We start from the raw sequence: 15293 nt of genomic DNA, 5'->3' as shown, positions 1-15293 counted from the left end.
TATAAATTATATCTCAATTTTTTTAAAAAAAGATTTCCTATGATTTCAATATATGACATCATTACTCCATCACTATTGCATTCATTGACAGTTAAAATTTTGGCAACATTTTGACTTCCTGTCTTCCCAACATGTAAGAACACTGTCAAATACTTACAGTTCTCTCTTCAAGTTGTCCTCCTGATCCATTACCTCCAAAACAGGGATCATCTTAGATATAAGTATAGGGGGAAGAAATTAATATTCCTCTGTACTTACATAAAATTCTATCCTTCATTTATCAGTATCAAGACATCCCTACAATAATGAGAGAACAAAATAATTGATTTGTCCAAGGGTATATAGCTAAGCTGGTTTGATACCCCAGACCTTTGGTTCTAAGTCCAACATTTATTTCACTGCACTACATTGTGCAATGTTATATGAACACATGTGCAATCACTAAAAGTATCAGAAACAGGGAGGACAACCCACTGCATCTAATCCTAAAGGAAGGAAGACGAAGATCATAGAAATACGGGTAACCTCCCATTCAGAGCTGCTAGGAGGAGAGAACAATCATGACTTGAAGGTCCTCTGACTTCCCCCAGCTGGAGAAGTAGGAATTGTTCAAACGCCAGTCAGTTGATAAGGAAAGAGCATCCCAGTTTTGCTAATCACTACCTAATAATCACATTTTCTGAATTTAGATGTTTGTTACACAAAATTATTTTTACATAAATTAATCATCAAAACTCTAGATCAAAGCTGCTCAATCTGGAGTTATTTTGCCCCCCCAGGGGACATTCGTTAATGTCTGGAGATATTTTTGTCACAACTGGGTAGGGGTTTTTTGAGGGGAGAAGTGCTACTGGCAGATAGTCAGCAGAAGCCAAAGATATTGCTAAAAATCCTACGATGCACACAACAGCTCCCCAAACAAAGAATTGCCTTGTCCAAAACGTCAGTATTGCTGAGGTTCAGAATCACTGTTCTGAATGCATTTTTCAGTTACTAACAATTGCAAGATGTATTCCCAACTGGCAGACCTCTGTTGTTTGATTATAGAGGACTTCCACAAAAATAATCTGTGGCCCCAAGAGCCTCAGGCTTTACTCAAAATTGAGAGTTCTTGCAGATTTAATTCAGTTGAATTTAAACTCTAATATTTACCTACTGTGCTGGAAACACAAGGCTATGAACTATTGGGGGCATATGCAAATAGTTATAACATGTTCCATACCCTTTGGGAACTTATAATTTATTAAATATGGCAAGTTCCTAGAGAATGCAGGCTATGTATTCTTAGTACCTACATGATAGGTGTTTTACAAATATTTATTAAATGAGTAAGAAAAGCCTCTCAGTAATTTTTCAAAATCTTCCCCACTTTCATCAATGTCAATGCCCAACTGCACCATCTCATTTTTGTCAGAGGGCTTTGCCTTTTACTTGATAAAGAGAAATGGAGGTTACAGCATGAACCAACTGTAGCCTCTTCATCCCCTCATTTACTTCTGGACCCATATTTTTCTCCTTTCAAGTCTAAGAGTATTAGGTGCCTCTCATGCTAGATAAGGCCAACCCTTTCATTGTTTTCATATCCCTCTCCCCTAATTCTATTATCTTCCAGTTCTGACTCAGTCAGTAATCAATAATACCTACTTTGTGTAAAGTACATGATTCAGCAATCAAAATATAGTACATATTCAATGATTATAGTTTTCATATTCCCTCTCCAGTCCAAATTTCTCCAGTCTGGAAATAAAATCTCCTTTTAATCTTGTATCCACCTGTATTGTTTTTCTTCTCTTTAAAGTCTAGCTTTTTCGTGTCCCTACTTTCTTATTTCTCATTCATTTTACATTCTGGAATCTTATTCTGCCTCTCCCACTCACTGAAACTACTTGTGAAGAGCTATTAATTGATGATCTTCATGATGAAAAATTCTTAGCTGCTTCTTCAACTCCTGAAACATGTGCCCTTTCCTACAAAAATGACTGTATACACCCACACAAACTTTTTATAACACTTTCAAAGAATTCACTGACACAACTATTGATCTAGTTAAGAAGCGCTGTAGTTCACAGAATTTAGTCCTCACTGGAAAACTCTGTTGCGTTTAACACTGTTTTATCTCCAACGGATGCCTGAGACCAGAGATAAGGAAACATTCTACAATTACTTCTTGAGCAACTGTTCCATGCCAGATGTTGCGCAGTATAGTAAAAGAACAGAGATAATAGAACAAGATCCCCATTTCAAAGGAACTCACAATATGTATTTTTGTGAGGAAAGAGTGAGTAGCTCTGAAATTTCAAACCTGAATGTATTATAATTGAGGAGTAAATACGATATCCAGATGGAGAAATTCAATATTATTTAGAAATTGGTGAGAGAAAGGGTGTTGGGAGAGAAAAGGCGGTGGTTGGTGCCGCTTGGTGCTCATCAGGAAGATTTGACCAGGTAAAGTGAACCTAAGTCAAGGTGATATTAGATAAGATTCCAAAGTTCTTATTCTTTAGATAGCCTCCCAGAGAGAAATAGAAAGATGTAGTATCTCGGCAAGAAATTCAAAATATAAGCAGAGTGTGAACAAAGCCATGGTCACTGGTGTTAGATGGATGTGATGGATCTAAACCTAAATCCATAAGATGCAATGTCTGAGACCTTGAACAAATATAGAACCCCATTTAAGTGCTAATATCATCACCTAGCATATCATGTTGAGAATAAGTAGTCAAATAACACATATAGAAGACTTACTATATATATAGCACATAGTAAAGAGTAATTAAATTATAATACTATCATTATTTTTACTATTAGGATTTGATTTAATTAAATGTTCATTTATAATTTCTTGAAGACCAGGAAATCAAATATGCAAAATTCTCCAAAGATCAACATTTTTCTGATTGTTAAATGCCATGTTCAGGAAAAAGAGCCAAAAAATCACATTTAATAAACTATGATTTCCTGGCATCAATTCCTTGAATGTTCTGTACTTTCATTTATATATAGGATGATGATATTTCATGTCCATATTTATGAGCCTAATGCTCTAAGAGTTTCTCAGTTATTTTAAAAACTTGTTGAAATTAATAAAGTGAGTCATTCATTTATTCATTCAACAAACACTCATTGAATGCATTCTATCATTCTATATGACAAGCATTGTGACAGGTGTTGGGGATACAGGAGAGAGAAGACTATGCTCTCACAGAGCTCACAGCCTAGTAAGGTTATAAATACCATCATTTTACTAATGTGTAATTAGCTTTGATAAGCATCATGGATAAAAATATAGAGAGTTATGAAATCATGCAGTAAAGAATTTAATCCTTTTGGAGGTTCAAAGAAAGTTTCCCTGGAGAAGCGGTATTTGAGCTACAATCTGAAGATTCAGTTGGGTAAAAGGCACCAGGGAAAGAGTTTTCCAGGCAGGAGAACAGAATATGTTAGGACGCTACAGAGGGAGGGTGCAGGATAACTTCGATAAAGAGAAAAAGGAGAAAATCTGGCTCTACAACTTAGTAAATGTGGTGGCATAGAGGTGTGCCACTCAGATTCCTATTCAAAAAGACTTTCTCTGAGAAGCATGACTGACTGGCAAAATCCAGACAAAGCACTCTGGATCCAGCAAAGTGTTCAGAGCGAGGCCAATCTTTTGCCAAGTTGCTCCCGGTCAATGACTGAGTACAGCATGGATACCAGAGCCAGGTCATTACCACTTGACATGAGACATGCCTCTAACAGGCAATCTCTGTTTAGGGACTTCCCATCAGCCTAGCCAACATTTTCTCAGAACTGTACTGTGGTGTGAGGCTCTTCCCATTTATCCTCCATCATTTCCTTTCTCCTCTGACAGCTTTCAAATCTATATAGTGATTTGAAGGCTGCTGTTCACTTTCCCTTTATCATGCACACACTGTAGATCAAATCCACATGTATAATTTTAATTTTACGGTAGACTCCTTCTGGCCTAATCTGACTTTAAAAATTGGTGGCTCTGACATAATTAAGCCTATAATGGGTAGTTTCAGAGGCATGTTCTTTTGGTGTCTCATAGACAAGCCTTATGTTTCTGCTAGGGCCCAGTAACACACACGGAACTCTTTTTTCAAAAGACATATTCTCCATTGCAGATGGCATAGCTTTGCTCCAGAACCACAGGGGCCTGTGCTGCGATTCTGCAATGGGGCTTATCATAATTCCATACAACATCTTTTTCCACCACTGATACTTACAATAACATAGGGTATGCAAAAGCAGCAGGGTTGCTTGCACTACAGCTGAATCTGCTACCATTTTCCAAGGCCATCAATAATTCATTAGTTGGTAGAGGGGTACCAACATCACTCCTCTGTAGGCCAGGGCTGACCAGTAGAAGATAAGTCTCAAAGTTAGGCTCCTTAGTAACCTTGGGCATGAGGGAGTCCCTATGACTTGTGGTGACAATATTTAAACACAAGAAACCAGACCTACTGTGACCTGGGCATTCCCTTTGACTAGGGTTTGTTCGTAGGTCCATAATGATGAAATCATCAGCACTTATGGCATTTAATTCTCTATTGAGGATGGATGTCTTGTGCCAGGAACTATCTGTCCCCTACATTCCACTCAGGATGGCATCCTCATTGCCAGCCAGTGAATGAGTGAGCCAGTCCCCAAATCTCTGTCTTCTCAGACCACTCTAGGTATCACCTAGTTTTCCTTTTAGAGCCTCAAAGAAGCAGACAACAAAATGGGATTCAATGCACAAAAAATTTATTGGGGAAATGTGTAGCTACATAACAGTCAAATCCAGGAGTGGATTCAAAAGACACCATAAAGAGAAGATCATCACTAAGCTATGGGTAGTGAACCTCTTCATCCACAGTATGTGGAAGGAAAAGTAGCCTGCAATGACAATATTCAGAGTTTCTTGGGCAGCAGTTATTAGTTAATCACCTGGCCAGATTGTAGACACTTGGATGTAAAAAGCCTGCAGGATTAGAGACATGGCGATCTGGAATAGTGGCATATGGATGGACAGAGAGTCATAGAGGAAGTGAGAGAACATGAAGTAACAAAAGTTTTGTTTTACACATGAATGTACATAAGAAAGCACCTACCATGGGAGAGACACTGAAGAACAACGTAAACACATGACTCAGCAAGATGACATAAGCCAGCTTCATCATTAGACACCCCAAAGCTAGTGTGATCAACATATAAATGGAGAAGCCACAGAGGCAGAAACGTAGACATCCACACACAGGCCAAACAGCATGGCTGTTCTTTTACCAAGGCTGGTTAAACTTCTGTTGAGTCTGAATGTCCAACGCATCCAGCCATTTCATAGCAAGCTGGCCATGTTGAGTCTCTTCTATCCTGGATGGCAAGCTATTCTATGGGTTGGTTTTCCTGCTTACAGAGTTTTAGCCATTACCGCAATCTGGGGACACAGGGGATGCCTGATTCACAAGCGTGGAGTATCAGACAGCATAGCATCTGACAAAGGACCCACCTCACAGTGAAAGAGATACAAGACTGGACCCATGACTATGAGATTCACGGGTTGTTTAGGAACAAAAAGTAACTATAACACTTTTAAGTACTTTTTTATGTTCATGTCCACAGCATTTCCACCCAACAAAACAAAATTCAGCAAGTCTTATGTGACTTTCTAACAAGAATCACCTTCCAGTTTCCAATAACATGCTCCTAACATCCATGTGATATAAGACTATTAGAAATTTAGAAATTACCTGAATGGAAAGAAAAATATTTTTAAGTGAAAATAAATAAATAACGCAAATGAACAGAAAAAATAGAACAGAGTACCCAAAAGCTGTGTGACCATATTAAATGGTCTAACATACGTGTAATTGGAGCCCAAAAAGGAAGAGAGAGAGAGGCAGAAAGAAAAAGGTTTGAAAGAATAACATCCAAGAATTTTGCAAAATATAACAAAACACATCAAATTACAGATCTAAGAACCTCAGAGGACCTCGAGCAGGATAAATACTATATGTTATACTCCATTTGGCTTATTATCTCAAGAACCTTGTAAAGTAGCAAAGTGAATATTCATATTTCTTATAGATTAGGAAGGATTAAGTAGGTTTTGTCCAGAGTCACATAGTTGGCCTGGAGGCAGAACTCTGAACACTACTGGGGACTTCTTTGCCCTGTCTCCTTCTTTTCCTTTCCTTGAATGTTTTTTGCTGCCTCTCCCATGTACTTGCTGGGCAATCTTGGACTTATTACTTGAATTTCCCTTCTTTTTTTAAAAAAAGGACTCTAATAGTACAGGATTGATTCCTGAAAATACATTTAAAGAACCAGGACAGAACTTGGGGAATAATTCTGCACTCTACAATCCCCATGACTTTGGGGTGTGGGCACCATCTGTGAATCTGCTTTCTCTCTGAGTTATAGGCAAGATATAAGCATGGGTTTCTTCTACTCCTAGATTCCATATTTACCAGAGAATTCTATGGTTCCTGTTCCTTATCGTGGCTGGAGGCGAAAGAGGAACAGGGCAGGCCTTATTTGGTGATTAACTTTTGTACATTATATTCTCCACCTGTTTTTTTTTCCCTAGCTTGGAAAATTATATTTATCTAGGATATTTGTTTATTAGAGGTGATTATGTGGAAGGAGGTTTGGAGCAAATTTTTCCTTGTCTCATCCTCTAACCTCTTCCAAGTATTTCTTTGTTATACCTGAGCTGTTTTTTTTTAAACTATAAAAATTATAATTGGATTTTTTAATTTTTACTCTTCATTTCCTCCAGTGACAGCCTACCTTTCTTTGCAGCAATACTGGTTTCTTATTTCTGAGTCTGAATGGAAGAATGTCACAGAGTAAAACAGATGTGCACAGGAAAATGGAGAAATAAAAGCACACCAGTTTATTATATTGCATACTATCATCACTGTCTTTATTGTCAATATTATTGAATCATAATCAGTTTAATAAACAAACATTTCTTTTTTGTTCCTAAAAACAACCTATGCCCATTGTATCCATAAAAGCCAAGTAAAGCATGCTGTGGACACTCCGGCAATCATCCAGCCACCTCCTAAATTATTTGTGACATAGCTCCTGTATTCTTCCAGCTGCTAGCTCCTGGCCCTTAGCTTGAGGGCTTCAGGTATCCCTAAATTTTGGTTTCCCTGCCTTGGTTCAGAATACTTACCACTGAACTATGGACTCTTCCCTTCCTGACTCTTTCAACTAGAAGTCACCACCCTTTTTTTGACCCCAGGGATCCAAGCCTCAGCACAGCTCCTGCTCAGCTGACACACAGGCTCTTTACAAGGTTGGGTGATAAAAACATTGCAAGGGAATAAAGAATCAATGGCTCCAGCCAAAGTTTCTCCCTCTCTTTTTGTCTCTTTCTGTCTGAAAGAAAAAAAAAATGTGCTCCAAAGTATGCAAACATTTATTGTGAAACATACTTCCCCTTTCTGTACAAAACGACGTAAACACATCCACTAACATATGGGTCCATGTGTTCCTTCACTAAGGTGTGATGAGACTCGGCGCGGCATATACACCAGGTGATGGGAGCTTGCCGCAGTGCGGGCGCAAGTGTTGCCATCTCCTGAAGCAGGTGCACGGAAGCCCATGTGAGTAGAAGGCCCTGTGAAGGAAAAGTGTGGTTACTCAGACCCACAGCTTTAACACAGGAGTATTAGGTTCCAAGTTCACTCTGTTTATTTAGCAAACTTCTGTTTGAACTTACTGAGCTTCAGATCTTAAGTCTTAAAAAAATCACCTTACAGGATAAAAATTATAGCCACATCAGCTGAGAGCTGAAGATGCAGAGATTAGGTGAACTTTCTACAGTAGTGATTCTCAAATTTTAACATCCTAAGAATCACTCAGAAGGCTATAAAATGCAGACTAAATAGAAGAAATAAGTTCCCAGTACAGTAGGAATGACTTAGTTAATAATTTATTGCACATTTCAAAAGAGCTGGAAGAAAAAATTTGTAATGTTTCCAACACAAAGAAGTTACATGTTTGAAGTGATGGATATTCTAATTACCCTTATTTGATCACTGCACATTGTATACAGGTATCAAAATATCACGTGTACCCCAAAACTTTGTATGACTATCATATATGGATAAAAATAAATAAATTTTAAAAATACACAAATTGCTGAGTGTGACATGGCTCTCCCCCACCCTGCCGAGTTTCGAATTCAGTAGTTCTGGAGTGGGGCTGTACAATTTGCATTTCAAACATGTTCCTAGGTGATACTGATGCTGCTGGTCCAAGAACCACACTTTGAAAAACACTTCTCTAGCACGCAATGCACGTGACTGAGGTCCAAAGCCCTGATAAACTAAAGTCAGAAACACCAGACAGCAGCGCTCTAAATGGTACTATTAGTCAAAACCAGGAAAGAAAAGAAAGTCATCATGCTCGGGAAGAGGGACAGGGAGGAAAACTGGATACCAGGCCCAAGAGGCTGGAGCAGTCCCGTCAATATGTACTTTCAAGTGCTACCCTCTTAACCGCTTTACTCTTTTGTCATATAGTAAACTTAGATAACACCAAAAGGTAGGATTTCCAAACAGAAATATTCTGTGTTTGTGTGTGTGTGTGTGTGTGTGTGTGTGTGTGTGTGTGTGTGTGTGTATTAATAGGTGAGACTCCTTCCAGCTCATTGACTTACTGATTGAAGTTCTTCTAAGCGTGGGCACCCCATTGGCTATGGGAGAAGCAGGAATGGACTAAAGGTACTGCTCTTGACTTTGGAGGTCTCATAATCTAGCAAATGTGTCCATCCCAAATCGGATCATGACACATGCCAGATACAGAGAGAGGGCGGTTTAATTAATGCTAATTTGAAAGAGGTAGTGTCAGAGGAGGCTCCATGGAGGAGGTGACATTTAAATGGATCTTGAAGGATGAGCAGGGGTTTAACTGGCAGGGACATTTGAAGAATAGCATTTGTTTTCTATGTGAAAGGAAAAATAATTTCTTTTCCAAGGAAGGAATAATATTTCATCTCAGAATCATTTTCATCCATATTGAAAGAAACGTATTATTTAATGTCAATAGGTATCCAAAATGAAGGTAAAATACAGAGTAGAGAGTAGTTGGAATAAATACATTTCACAAAGGCAAAATATCTCCCTGAATAGAAAGCTTTTTTTTTTTTTAATCCTTATCTCTTTCCTGCTGACATGCCTCAAGGGAGCGTTTTCATTTAAAGCTGTTGAATTTCCTGAATTCCACTGTGTGTTTCAGCAAACTTCTTCGAGTCAGAGTGTGAAACAAAGAAAATTTGTACTACCAGAGCACCCTCAGCATTCCACAGGCAGCTTATTGGTTGGAAGAATTAGCTATAGGTGTTAATAATAGTAAAATACAATAATTATAATATGCATTGCTTTATAATTTCCACTAACATATTTGTATTATGCTGCTTGGGCTGGTATAATGAAATACTGTAGCAGAGTGGCTTAGACAATAGAAATTTATTTCTCACAGTTTTGGAGGCTGGAAGTCCAAGATCAATGTGCTGGCAGGGTTGGTATCTGGTGAGACCTTTCTTCCTGGCTTGCAAATGGCTGCCTTCTCACTGTCCTTATGCGGCCTTGGCACTGTGTGCACACAGAGAGAGAGGAATCCCTGAGAGCTCTTCCTTTTCTTATAAGGACACCAGTCCTATCAGACTAAGGCCCCATATTAATGACCTAATTTTAACCTCAATTCCCCCTTAAACACCTTATCTCCAAATACAGTCACATCAGGGGTTAGAACTCAACACACAAATTTGGGGGGGGACATAATTCAGTCCATAATGGTACTGTAAGTTTCTCAAGGTTAGCTTATTTTATTAGTCCCCTGTACTTTCTAATCCATTTCCTCATACACAGTAGGCCATTTGACTTGAATGGACTCACATTTACTCCCACGGTGAATTATCCTAGCAGCACCATGAGTTGGGCAGGGCAGCTATTATTATCACCCCAAATTTACACATGAATAATCATGGCTCACAGTAAGTATCTAGTATATGCCAAGCACATGTTCAACTCTGCATAAATTAACTGTCATTATTCTTCTTTCATTAATGAGGCAATTGAAGCCCAGAGAGGTTAAATAATTGCCCAAGATGAGATATTAAAAGGCAAAGCCAGTATTCAAACCCTAGCAGGCCAGCTCCAGACCCCACAGTTTTAGCCATGATGCTATGCATCCTCTCCTGATGGCCACCAAAGTCCTGTGGCTTACCAAAGCTTTCTTATTTGGTGGCTGTATTGGTGCCCTAGGGCTGCCATAACAAGTTATCACAAACATGGTGGCTTAAAACAATGGAGATTTACTCTCTGCCAGTGATGCAAGCCAGAAGTCCAAAATCAAAGGGTTGACAAGGCCCCACAGCTTCCATCCCTGGTCTCTTTAGCTTCTGGTGGCTCCAGGGAGCCCTTGGCTTGTAGCAGCATCACTCCAATCTCTACCTCCATTCATACATGGTCTTATCCTGTCTCTGGAACTCTCTTCTGTGTAACTCATGTAAAAATAAATTGTCATTGGATTTAGAGCCCACCTAGATAACCCAGGATGATCTCATCTGAAGATTTTTACCGTAATTATGTCCACATAGTACTTTTTTCCAAATAAGGTCACATTCACAAGTTCTGAAAGCAGAATGTGGACATACCTTTTGGGATACCACCATTGAGCCCACTACTGCACAAATAGCCACTTATAATCCAGGAAATGGAGTAATATCAGTACATCCTCTGCCTGGCATTTTTTCCTAGAATCTTATCCTCTTTCCCTCTCCCCAGACTCATCCACATGGGTACTCTGGTTCCCATCATGTAAAACATGCCCAACCCTTAGTTATGAGTAGTTGACTCATGGTGCACACTAACTCAAACTTATCCAAGATGTACCTTCCCTAAGAAGTTTCAGCTTGAGGCAAAGAGAGAAATGGGACAAAAATTGTTTTTTTTGTTTGTTTGATTGGTTGGTTGGTTGTTCTTGGAAGCCATGTTTACCAGCAGGGCTGGGCTAGGTTAAGCTGAGACAAGCAAGAGATCTAGGATACCAAACTTAGGGATTGGCACATGCAAGGCACTGAGAGTGATAGCCTCATTAAATTTGAGACCTAAGGTGTCTTACTTGCCTCATTCTAATCCTCCTGACCTTGTTTCTTGGCATGAGCAGTAGAGGGTTAGAGGAGACCCTGGTGGCAGAGGCAGGGGGACAGAGACATGAAAGAGAGAGAACTGGTGGTATTCAAGCGACTGGTTCGGGTTTTCTTGAAGCTTAGTAAGATCTCTGTTATTTGGTTCTATTACATGCTCCAGTATCCATATTAATATGTTCTTTTTTCTATTATTATTATTATCAACAGTTTAAACTTGTTTGAGTTGGCTTTCTATCATTTGCAACCAAAAGAATTCCAAACTAAAGTCTAGGTGTTTTAACCTCTTATCCTTACTTTCCCATTATTTCTTAGTATGAAGAGACTGAACCAAAGAGAGGAAGATGATTTCCATGAAGCCATAGCACCTATGAAAGTGGAAACCCTGGTCTCAGCATGACAACCTCCACGTGGTTAAGAAGGTTCTCTCAAAGACATGAAACTGGCTCCTCCTTGCTTTCGTTTTTCATAAAATTTGTATATTTTGTCCTTTCAGTGTGTAGACAGGTAGAAACTTTAATTGGTGATTTAAGAAAATCTGTATGAGCATCAATGATTAGACTATGCCCTTGGGTACTAATTAAATATATTTGGCTATTTTATCATGCACAAAGTGGGTCAGAGCGCTGTGTTTTTATTATTCTGCTGTGGCTGTTCATGGATTTTCTTCTTTTCTCATCTGTAGCTTTGAATATACCTGCTGCTTCTAATATGCCATTTTCAATGTTTTAGAAAAATCAAAGGGTAAATAAATTAGCATAGACTAATTAACACTTCATTTTTAAGCTTATAACCAAAATGATATAAATCCCCTCTGGAAACTATTGATCTCACTCTGACCTCAAACATATCTTCCTTGTATCAGACACAGAAAAGAAAATGTCCTAAACAGAGCCACCATTAAATCATCTTCCAATGCAATGCCTTCTCCTCTTCCTTCTACAAAATAGAACCTTTCGTAGAAAGATAAAAGGAATTATAGAATGTATTCAATAAGGTCAATTTTCTTCTGTCTCATTTCCTGGTTTGCTTATATGGGAAACGGTTTTACTTTCTGTATATGGGCACCATCCCCTTTGAAGTTATCATCATGGACCACATAACAATGTTTCCCTCAATGACAGACCACATATACTGCAGTGGTCCCAGAAGACTGTAGTACTATATTTTTATTTTTACTGTACCTTTTCTATTTTTGGATATGTTTAGATACATAACTATTTACCATTGTGGTACAGTTGCCTACAACGTTCAGTACAGTAACGTGCTGGACAGGTTTGTAGCCTGGGAGCAGCAGGCTGTGCCATAGTCTGGGTGTGTAGTAGGCCACGCCATCTAGCTTTGTGTTAAGTACACTAGATGGCATTTCCACAACATCAAGATTGCCCAGATGTATTTGTCAGACCACACCCACATCATTATATGATGCATGACTATAATAACAATAACTGCCATTTGCTGAGTACCTCATCTATCACAGGAATTTTACAGTCTCTCTCACTGAACCCTCACAAGCCTCTTACTTAAAAATTAGCAACCCCTTTTCATAATGAGAATACTCCAGTTTAGAGAGGGCAAGTAGGTTGCTCAATGCCACAGACCTAGAGAATATTAAAACCAGGATGTAGGACCCAGCGCCAGCGTTCTTTCCATGGTACCAGGCAGGGTCAGAGTGTGTCTGCCCTTTGCAAGCATTTATCTTTTCTCCAAGGGAAAGAATAAAGGAAGTCTTGGGATCTGCTGTGTTCCTGAGCAGTTCACATTGACTGGTCATCTACTTGAATTTATTTCAGAGTAGCCAAGTAATCTATTCTACTCCAATTTATTTCAGAGTAGCCAAGTAATCTATTCTACTCCAGCGCAGCTGAGAATATCTTTCCTTCTCCAAAATCAAGCCCAGCACTAGGTTGGTTGACTTCTGCCTGATTTTTTTAAGTTAATAAATTCTTTCCTGTCTCTTTCCCTGCTGCAATTCTTAGTGCATTTTTCTTCATTTGCTAAATGTTTAATGTTCTCTTTCTCATTTTCAAACTCTTTCCCATATAGCTAGTGTCTCCTTATTTCCCCTGGGCTGTTTTATTTCCCCAAATTGTTCATCATATGTGATAATATGAAGAATCTGTAACAGGGCTTCAGAAGACTAGCTTCTCACTTTGGCCCTTTCCAGACTGATGCGACTATGGGCAAGTCACTTTCACTCACTGAGCTTTATTGTCCTTTTTTGTTAAATGGAAAATTGTGTTTTAGAGTCTCTAATATCCTTGCCAATTGATCCCTCTGCCAGTTTCACTACACGGTGATCTGCAAAACCTCTGTTGTGAATAAACGAGACATCACCTCCTTCATTATTCTCTTCCCCAAAAGAAAAGTCTCCCACCGGCTGTCTTCCAAAAAGAAGAGGAGGAATTTAACTCATTCTTCAAACTCCTGGTTGCCTTCCATATCATCATTTGACACTCATTTATTTAACTAACAATTACTGACACCTAACAGGTCAAGCCCAATGACTCTGTGTTGGAACCTAGAGATTCGGGTGAGAAAAGCGCAAACCCCATCATCAGAGACACAAACTGGCACATAATGGAAACACAGAGAGGGGAAATTTTCTCATCACGGCAGGTGCTGGCACTAAGAACATTCTTCCAGAAGTGTTTATAGTGAAGCTAAGTCTCAAAAGCTGATTAGTGAGATGTTTAAGTGCCCAGACTCTGCAGTCAGACAGATCTAAGATCAATGTTGCCTCAAACAATCACTAGCTATATGATCTTGAACAAGTTACTTGATCTTTCCATGTCTTATTTTTCTTCATCTGTAAAATGGGAATCACATTACTAAATTCATAGGATTTTGGGGAAGAGTAACATTTATTAACTAAAAACATAAAGTATATACTACTATACTAAATCCCAAGAATGTTGTGATAAGAAACACATTATAAATATATATAATGATATTCAGTCACACACCATATAATGACATTTTGGTTACCAAAGACTGCGTATACAAAAGTAGACCCATTTATAATACTGTATTTTTAGTGTACTTTCCTACGTTTAGATAGGTTTAATACACAAATACTTACCATTGTGTTACAACTGCCTGCAGTGTTCAGTATAGTAACCTGCTGTACAGATTTGTAGCCTAAAGGCAATAGACTATGTTACATAGCCTAGGTATATAGTGGGGTATATATACCATCTAGGTTTGTGTAAGTACACTCTATGACAGGGGTGTCCAATCTTTTGACTTCCGTGGGCCACATTAGAAAAAGAAGAATTGTCTTGGGCCACACATAAAATACACTAACATTAATAACAGGTGATAAGCTAAGAAAATCACAAAAAAACTTTAGAAAAGTTTACAAATTTGTGTTAGGTCACATTTAAAGCTGTCCTGTTGCATGTGACCCACACACCATGGGTTGGACAAACTTGATCTATGATATGTTCACACAATAATTAAATGGCCTAATGATGCATTTTTCAGAGCATAGCCCCATCACTAAGCAACATAGGAATACATACACAGACACACACATTTTCTAATACATATATTTGTGTGTGTGTGTGTGTGTATATATATAGTCTCAAAAATTCCAGGTACAATTATAAACACTTTGTATGCATTAATTCATTTAATACTCACTGTGACCCTATGATTTAGGTACTATTATTATTCCCATTTTAGAGATGAAGAAACAGGCACAGGAAGAATAAGTGATTACTCCAAGCTGCCAGAACCTGAATTCTGACCAAGACAGTCTGTCTCTGGAGTCTATTCTCTCAACTACTGTGCCTCCTGTCTCTACTAACCTAACCATAACCCTCTGCCACCTTGATGCAGTCCTGTGAGCTCTGAAGTGCGGTAAGCCCTTGTGGAGCTGTCAGTATAGTGGAGAAACACAATCAAACAAAACAATAATCATGAACAGTGAAATCACTGCCCGGGCTTCTGGACTCCTGGACTGGTTTAGGACCCAGGCCTGTCCAGTTAGATTACCACATCCCATAGAGATTGGTCCAGCGATCTGCACACGACCCAAACTGACCCTAGAATTGTTGCTAGAATTAATGGGAAAGGAGAGTTCTTTTCATTAGAGTTGCCTGGAGCTGCTGGTGCCAGGGCCAGCTTGAGCCTGAAGACA

General features: G+C 38.9%; 1 long non-coding RNA gene across 1 annotated transcript in view; it reads right to left on the bottom strand.

Annotated features, from left to right (window-relative positions):
- LOC115892347 overlaps positions 1-15293 on the bottom strand; it is a 103224-nt gene that overhangs the window by 15117 nt on the left and 72814 nt on the right. Inside the window, exons 5-6 of the long non-coding RNA XR_004052237.1 lie at positions 9479-9593; positions 7431-7615 (exon numbers count right to left, since the gene is read on the bottom strand). This is a non-coding gene — a long non-coding RNA (uncharacterized LOC115892347). The remainder of the gene's footprint in view (positions 1-7430; positions 7616-9478; positions 9594-15293) is intronic.

Source organism: Rhinopithecus roxellana, chromosome 12, assembly GCF_007565055.1.
Source record: "Rhinopithecus roxellana isolate Shanxi Qingling chromosome 12, ASM756505v1, whole genome shotgun sequence".
Taxonomy (NCBI): Eukaryota; Metazoa; Chordata; class Mammalia; order Primates; family Cercopithecidae; genus Rhinopithecus; species Rhinopithecus roxellana.
This window is presented reverse-complemented; position numbering and strand designations above follow the sequence as displayed.